Source organism: Cavia porcellus, unplaced genomic scaffold (genome assembly GCF_034190915.1).
Source record: "Cavia porcellus strain 051 isolate PalLab524CR breed Dunkin Hartley unplaced genomic scaffold, mCavPor4.1 scaffold_33, whole genome shotgun sequence".
Lineage (NCBI taxonomy): Eukaryota > Metazoa > Chordata > Mammalia > Rodentia > Caviidae > Cavia > Cavia porcellus.
This window is the reverse complement of record NW_026947516.1, coordinates 957,832-966,336: the sequence shown is the minus strand read 5'-3', so window position 1 is coordinate 966,336 and position 8,505 is coordinate 957,832. Positions and strand designations below refer to the sequence as shown.

Sequence of the window (8,505 nt, the reverse complement as noted above, 5' to 3'; positions counted from 1 at the left end):
CCTCCATCTCCTCCTCCTCCATCTCCTCCTCCTCCATCTCCTCCTCCTCCTCCATCTCCTCCTCCTCCTCCATCTCCTCCTCCTCCATCTCCTCCTCCTCCATCTCCTCCTCCTCCATCTCCTCCTCCTCCATCTCCTCCTCCATCTCCTCCTCCATCTCCTCCCCATCTCCTCCTCCTCCATCCTCCTCCTCCTCCTCCTCCTCCATCTCCTCCTCCATCTCCTCCTCCTCCATCTTCTCCTCCTCCATCTCCTCCTCCTCCTCCATGTCCTCCTCCTCCATCTCCTCCTCCTCCTCCATGTCCTCCTCCTCCATCTCCTCCTCCTCCTCCATCTCCTCCTCCTCCATCTCCTCCTCCTCCATCTCTTCCTCCTCCATCTCCTCCTCCTCCTCCATCTCCTCCTCCTCCTGCTCCTCCTCCTCCATCTCCTCCTCCATCTCCTCCTCCATCTCCTCCTCCTCCATCTCCTCCTCCTCCATCTCCTCCTCCTCCTCCATCTCCTCCTCCTCCATCTCCTCCTCCTCCATCTCCTCCTCCTCCATCTCCTCCTCCTCCATCTCCTCCTCCTCCATCTCCTCCTCCTCCATCTCCTCCTCCTCCATCTCCTCCTCCATCTCCTCCTCGTCCATCTTCTCCTCCATCTCCTCCTCTTCCTCTTCCTCCTCTCTTCTACTTTCTAAATATGACTTATTGCACTTAAAATCATGGTCTCCGATTTCACGCATTTCCCTACAAAATGTCTGATTTTTCACGGTGGAACACTGCATGGTGTTTATGTACACAGCACATTTTCTCGATCCCCTTACCCACTGCTGGCCCCCTCGCTGAGTCTAAGCCTATGCTACGTGAATGGAGCACTCAGAGCATGGTACGCAGCTGTCTGTGGCATGCTAATGTGGACTCCTCCGGGAATGTACCTGCGGACACAGCTGGGTCTCATGGTAGCTTTGATTTTCATTTTGAGGAACCTCTGCCCTGATTTTGGTGTCGGGGACCTCTGTCCTGATGTCTGCAGCAGCTGGACACGTTCCCATCAACAGTGTGGAAGACTCCTCTTTCCCAGCATCCTGCCGGGATTGGTTATTTTTTGTGCGCTTGGTGAGGACCGTTCTGACTGTGGTGAGGTAAACTCTCCACGCAGTTTCTATTTGTATTCTCCGAGTGCCTAAAGATAGCAACAGTATTCGCTATGGTTACTGACCCTGAACTTGGAGAACAGTTATTCAGTTGACACACCTCCTCAGTGACTGGAGTTTTGTTCTGTTCTCTCTCAGTTCTGGTAGTCGAACCCAGGCCTTCACACGGGCTGCATGCCTTTTTACATTATTTATTTTGCTTTAGAGGTTTGCCAAATCCCTGTGTATCTCAGACTTGCAACTCTCCTGCCTCAGCCTCTGAGAGGTGCTAGGATCACAGATCGAGTGCACCACCATGCCCGGTGAATCGCTTATTTTTGTGACAAGCTTTTGAGTTTGTTTATTTCGGAACACGGTTTGGATAGTAATCGTGAGAATGAACACAGCCCGGGCAGGGGCGTCCTTGCAGGGGTCCCTCTCTGGGACTCGGACGTCCGAGAGCCCTTACCTCACAGCTGGCCCCGAGCGTCAGCAACCTTCAGGTCTGTAGCGTTCTGACACGGGAACACACTGCCTGTCCATTCTCAACCTCGAGCAGTGTTAGAAATGGGCTTAGGGTTAGAAATGTAAGTTTTTACAATTACCTCTGCATTCAGATAGCGTCTACATTTTCTCACCTTGTATCCTTGTTTCCTGAGTCATTTTATACCAGCCTGGACATGTACTTTACCTACATCTCTCCGCTTCAGGCCATGATAGCAGCTTCTGTCGGGTTCCGTTTAATCTTTCTTCCTGTCTGTCCTGAGCCAGGGTCTCGCTGTGTAGTTCACACTGACTTTAAACTCACTGTGTGGCTCAGGCTGGCCTGGAACTCACAGCGATCCTCCTGCCTCAGCCTCCCCCGTCTTCTAGATAGCATCCTTGCGTTCTGGCTGCCTAATATTCTCAAAGTCATGCTGTATTTTCTCTTCCCTATTTTCTTTTATTGAGGATAAACCTGTCCGTGGATCTCTCAGCCTTGACATAGATCTGCCCTGCTGCACCCCAGCACAGCAGGGTTGGCTCTGGGGTCCCCCCTGCTTATCCAGAGCTCTGTCAGGCCACAGCCCGGGATTCACACACGCAGCGCGGCTGCAGAGCGGCCAGCCCTAACTCTCATAAGCACAAATAAGCAAAGCTGGCGTCCGGCACAGCCCCCAGGCCCCACGGCTCGCAGGCAGAGGGCTGCTCCCAGGTACTTATGTCTGTGGGCAGGCTCTGCCCCCTTTAATGTGACTGTGTCCTATACGTCTAATAGTCAGGTCCGTGCATCCTCCCCTTGGCTCACTTAAATGCATCTTTCACTTGTCAGGGAGGTTCTGCCTCCAGCCCGGAGACCCTCCTGCCTCAGCCTCCCCGTTAGCCGGGACTCCAGCCACGGGTCCCCCGCTCCGTTACCAGAGCCGGTTCTGAAATCCATCTTGGCATTTCCACACCTGTGTAGTGAGGGGTCCGTATGGCCCTACAGAGCTGCCCGGCACCCGAAGTACATTCTGATGCTGCTGCTGGACACTTAGTCCCTCGAGGGTCCATCCTGCGATGACACGGAGCAGCGACAGTGCCTGAAGTGTTGCTTATTCTACAAGGTCCTGCCAGCACCGTCACGTGACGCTCAGCATTTGGGACTGACCCCCTGTCCTCGGGGAAGTGCGCTGGCCTCACCCACGCTGCCAGGGAAGCCGTGGTTTGATTTTCCCGAAGACACTGTGCAGGACTGGGACCCCCGAAGAAGTCTGGGTGTCTGAGTTGTGTCTGACTTTTGGGAGCTAAGGACAGAGTGACATTCTCACCACCATTGGGCTGTTCATTTGCACTGTGCTGCTGTTAATTCCCATGTCACTCAGGAGGCTGAGGCAGGAGGGTTCCTGAGGTTGAGGCCAGCCTGGCTACAGAGTGAGCTCAAGGCCAGTCTGGACTTCAGAAAAAGATTAGAAAATGGAAAGGAAAAAGAGAAACAGCTGTACTGAGTTAGCAAAGTCACCCTGTACCACCCTGTAATCCTGTGTCTCCTTGCCTAAAATACAGCTTGGTGTATTCACAAATTGGCTTCTCTTTTTAGCCTGCCTGTGTGTGACTGGTCTCTCCGTGTGGCTTTTCCTGTAGCATTACGATAGCGCCCTGATGAATCCAATCCTGGCGTGTTTCTCTGTCTTCCAGATATAACCCACAGTTGATCTGTGACTGTTGCTCCTACATTGCAGTCTGTTCATGGTATTCATCCGGTGCACCATAAACTGCTCTCCTGGGGTGCCTGGAGACAAGCCTTATTTATATTTTATTTAGGTTTTTTCAAACTTCTTGGACTTTATCATGAAGGTTTTCTCCTAATTTGCAAACATTTTCAGGTATTTGTCGTTGGTTTATCTTTTGTTGTTGTTGTTTTGGGGTTTTTTGTCTTTTTGAGGCAGGGTCTGTATGTAATCCAAGGTGACCTTGAGCTCACTGTGCAGCCCAGGCTGGTCTCGAACTTGCAACGATCCTCCTGCCTCAGCCTCCCCAGTGCCGGGATATAAACATTGGGTTTTCTCCCTCTCTTTCTCCTGGGGACCCCATCAGGTCACACATCCCTCAAGTCTCCAAACTCATTTTTAAAATCTATCTACACGACAATGCGCAATGTAGGATTGCTGCGCCCTGACTGACATGCTTTCAAATTTTATTTTCCGTTTTTTCTTTAATTTTTTTTCTCTTAGAAATAAAATGGACTTGAAGAAAAAAATGAAAACAAATCTGCCCACACTTCCCTTGAGCCGGGGACCCCGAGGCTGCGTCTCTGCGATTCTTTGAATAAAAGACCCCTGACACGCTCAGAATCCGTTCTTGTGTTTCTCTGTTTTGTTCTTTTCTGTACAGCAGCTCACCTGATGAAGAGCCACGTCCCCTCTCAGACGATATGTGCTTCAGCCCACATTTTTAACACCAGCCTTCGAAGCTGGTGTGGTGGTTACAGCCCGTCGGTCACCGCGGGGCAGACTTTGCAGCTGGGTTTTTATGTCCACGTTGCTTGGTCCACTCATGTGTGTTTGCAGAAGGCCACCAGCGGGAGCTATTTACCTCCCCAAGTTCTGGAGGCTGGAGGTCCAGGATCAATGTCCTCAAAACAACTAGGACTAAAGGTACCACGTGTGTATTTATTTACTTATTTTTTGGTACCAGGGATGGAACTCGTGACCTCACGCTTGCCAGGCAGGCACTTACACGGCTGAGCTACACCCTGGGCCCTCGAGGTACCATTTGATCCAGCACCCACTTCTGGGTGTCTGAACCGAAAGATACATTCACTCCTGTGTTGATAGGCACACACGTTGTAATAGCCGAATAGCCAGCCCAAGTGCCATCAGCCTGTGAATCTATAAAGATGTTTATTTTATTTTATTTTATTTTATTTTATTTTATTTTATTTTATTTTATCTTTCCGGTCCCAGGGATCTAACTCACGATCACGCACTTGCAAGGCAGGCGCTTATGCCTCTGAGCTAAATCCCCAGCCCCAAGATGTTTTTTTAATACAATGGAGCATAACTCTGCCTTAAACAAGATAATCTTGAGATTACATATATAATATTTTTTTTGGTACCAGGGATCAGACTCACGGATAATCTTGAGATCTTTGTACGTACACGGATGCACCCTGAGATCACAGGACACACGTGTGTGCAAATACTGCACAGTTTCTGTGGTGTGGAACTACACAAGTGTATGTAAGGGCAAAATGCACAGTAAGTATTGTGACACAGGAAGCAAATGTTCAAATGGGGAGTGTACAGAGGAGGGCAGAGGGCAAACAGATGACTGTGAATTCGTTTTTTCTTTTGTCTTTTTGAGACAGGCTCTCGCTATGCAGTCCAGTCTGGCCTTGAGCTCACTGTGTAGCCAGGGTTGTCTGGAGCTCACAGAGATCCTCCTGCCTCGGCCTCCCCAGTGCTAGGATTACAGGCGTATGCCCCATGCCCGGTGACACTGTCTATTAATAACACCTGGCCCTGCATTTAGCACCTCTTTTTTGGGGGGTATAAAAACCCTTTTATAAGGTCGTTTTTAAACAAAAGAGAAAAAACTTTACAAAAAACATACAGAAAAAGAATAACTTGCTTCATGTGTCCCCCAAAAGAGAACACAGGACAATGCCAACATGCTCAATGCAATTTTGGAAATACAGAACACAACCAAAGCATACACAGCAGTCCTGGGCACCCTCAATAACAGCAAAGCAGGGGTTTGTTTTTTCTGTCTACGCAGATACACACAGACTGAGCTATGTACACATTCAGTATCACCAAAGAGCATGGCACGATTCGACCCATAAATGTCGCGCCTACAATTCACAGACCCGGTCAGCAAGACCAAGCTGGCTGCCACCCTATTTCATTTAAAGTAAAGAAAACATTTTTTACATTCAAACAGGAACTCCCTTCGAACCGCCCTGCAGGTTCAGGCTGTTACAGAACAGAAGGATGCTCACCCGCTGCCGTCTGCCCGGGGGTCTGGCCATGCTAGAAAAAATGCACATCCAGAGGCACACCAGCTTAGCAGCGCTCTGATTCACAAGCCCTGTAACAAATACTTCAGGAAGAGAAGCAGAATATAGTCCCTCACTTTGGAAGATGACGGTTTAATTTGCTGGACAAATCCAGACACACACCCAGACACACGGCCACACCGTGCGTGCTCCACGGGACTTTACACAGGCTGCCCCAGGGCACGAGCCCGCACCCCATCAGAAAGGGGTGGGGAAATCCCTGTGCCCCCCATAATCTCACACACAGGTAGGCACTGGGGGTTTTCCAGTGGTGCTCATTACAGCGGGCGCCACTGTAGGTCTCATGAATTAGGCTTTGAAGTGTAGATTACATATTTGATATTCAAAACGAATTATGTGTGAGTTTATCCCAGACAAAGGAAAAATGAGGTTTCTAGGGACAAGATGGTTTGGGGTCCCCTTCTCAAACAAGCAGCTCTAATTCCACTTCCCCCGGGAGAGAAAAGCTCCAGGTTTTTAGTCTTTTTTGGGGGGCACCAGGGACCGAACTCGCAACCTGGCACTTGCCAGGCAGGTGCTTATGCGGCTGAGCTAAGTCCCCGGCCCTAAGTGCAGGTTTGAGTATTTCTCTTCCCCGATCCTTGGCAGGATCGTGCATTACCGTGAAGGTCTCGGTATAAACTCCTTTGCAAAATCCCTGCCGCTGCAGGCAGAGCACCAGAGCCACACGGCCGGCCGGCCGCAGGGTCTTTCAGGGAGCCTGGCCCCCTCCTCCTGGGTCCAGTTCTGCTCGGCCAACTCCCAAACGAAACACCTCAAAGTGGCTTTTTAAAAAAGAAAAAAAGCAGTATTGCATCCCCAGCTGCACCCTGGCATCCACTTGTTAGTTAAGAGCTCGCTGTGAAAACTGTTTTGCACGGAGTGTCGGCCTGGCTTCCCTTGACCGGATCCGTGAGCATCCCGAATGTCTCCAGGCCACAAGCTCAGTCTCCACCCAGATTTACTCCCTGTGGGCAGGAGGAGTCGGGACCACTGTGGGGAAATCACCGTTCAAAGCCCCTTCGAGAACACACTGACCGCACTGCCCTCCAGGGCCAGGATCTCCGTCCACTGTGTCCTCCTCGGGAAAGGCTGAGACGCCCAGAGGAGCTCAGTCCTCGGACACACGCACCCCGGCACCTCCAAAGCCAGCCGGGCCCCGCTTCCTGACGGTGCCACTCACCACCGCTCCATGCAGCTGCCCAGCTCCTGTGTCCAGCTGAGTCCCTGAACCCTCTTCCCACTTGCTTGCAGGATTTGAGGGAAGAACAGAGCCTTTGCAAAGAGTCTCTCAACAAGAAGGGGAATCAGACCACACAGCACAGCAGGGGTGATTACCTCAAGGCACACACACCACAGAGGTGTCAGCTGAGTTTACAAAGAGCTCCCCACATCTGCACAAAAGCATCTGCATAATAGCCAGGAAAAGCTCAAACTTCACCAGGATTGTAAGGCTTAAAATAACAAAGCATGGCCCACACACTGATGCCTTCTCCTGCAGGAAAGCGAATCTTTCTCTGTTAAAAACGGACACCTGAACTAAAGCACACAGACTAACCCTGGAGGCTGGCATTACAATACTGAGCACTGTAAATTCAAACATCACGTGAGATAATGAGCCAGCGGGCGTTCCATTCGAGCACTATTCTTGGTCATGAGCTAAAAACACTATTTGTTAACATACACAGTGCAACCAGGAAATTACTCTGACACTGACTGGTTTTTTTGGTAACAAAATCAAAGTTAAGAATATTCCTTAAAGTGTCTTAAAAACCAGAGTCAAAATATTTTAAAAACTCTTTGTCAAAAAGCAAAAAACAAAACCCTTTGTCCTGGGGGTATCTGCAGGAAAGTCACATTGTCTAGGGAAAACATGTTGCTGCCACTTAAACACAAAAGAAAAGCATAGAAACAGGTTAATGATCACGCCTGTCATCCCCGCACTCGGGAGGCTGAGGCGGGAGGATCTCTGAGCTCGAGATCAGCCTGGGCTGCACAGTGAGCTGAGGCCGGCCTGTGGTGAGATTCTGTCTCTAAACCCCAGACAGACCCAAAAATAGACTATGGGGCAAGCAAATCTAGCCTAAAAGAATAAAAACATTTAAATTTCTCTAATTTTCCAATCTATTAACCTACTAGAACCTTAAAAAAGGAAAATGTTCCAGTCCCAAATGAAAACAGCATGGCTCATGGGACCTGAATAGAAATGAACAGCATAAAACAATTCCAATTCTGTTTTCATAACGGAAAAGTCTCTACCGTGCGTGACTGGGTTTCACATTAGCTGGGGCTTTTATTCACGTAAAACCCAACCACTGCCAGCTTGAAAAGAAGCCCACCATGCTGCATAGGTCCCCCAGGCCTTTCACGTTCTAGGGCTTTTTTCTTTTTCTTTTATCCTTGGTAAAAATTTTTTTTTTCTTTTTGAGACGGGGTCTTGCTATGTAGTCCAGGCTGGCCTTGAGCTCACTTTGTAGCCCCGGCTGGTCTCGAATTTGTAATGATCCTCCTGCCTCAGCCTCCCGAGTGCTGGGATTACAGCCATCCTTGGTAAAACTTTATCCACAAACAGAACGCTTTTTTTTCCAGTACCAGGGATCGAACTCACAACCTTGAGCTTGCCAGATGGGCAATTTCACCGCTGAGCTAATCCTCAGCCCCCAGAATACTTGTTTTTAAAACATGACCCTTTAGAAGATAAAGTACAGAACGGAGAGTGATTTCAGTGTTGGCGGCCCCTGTGTTCTCAAAGGTCCTGAAAGGCCAGGGTGTGCAAGGGTCCTGGGCTCCAGACCGCTCTGAGATAAACAATGAAATAAAAATGAAAACCCGCACCCCAGACATGGTCGGTGTCCCCCCACTCCACACC

At 49.7% G+C, this 8,505-nt stretch overlaps 1 long non-coding RNA gene across 1 annotated transcript in view; it reads left to right on the top strand.

The window, feature by feature from the left end:
* Positions 1–3,930, top strand: part of LOC134474578 (uncharacterized) — a 5,779-nt gene extending 1,849 nt beyond the window's left edge. The window contains exon 3 of the long non-coding RNA XR_010045412.1: positions 3,811–3,930. This is a non-coding gene — a long non-coding RNA (uncharacterized LOC134474578). The remainder of the gene's footprint in view (positions 1–3,810) is intronic.
* Positions 3,931–8,505: the final 4,575 nt, after the last annotated feature.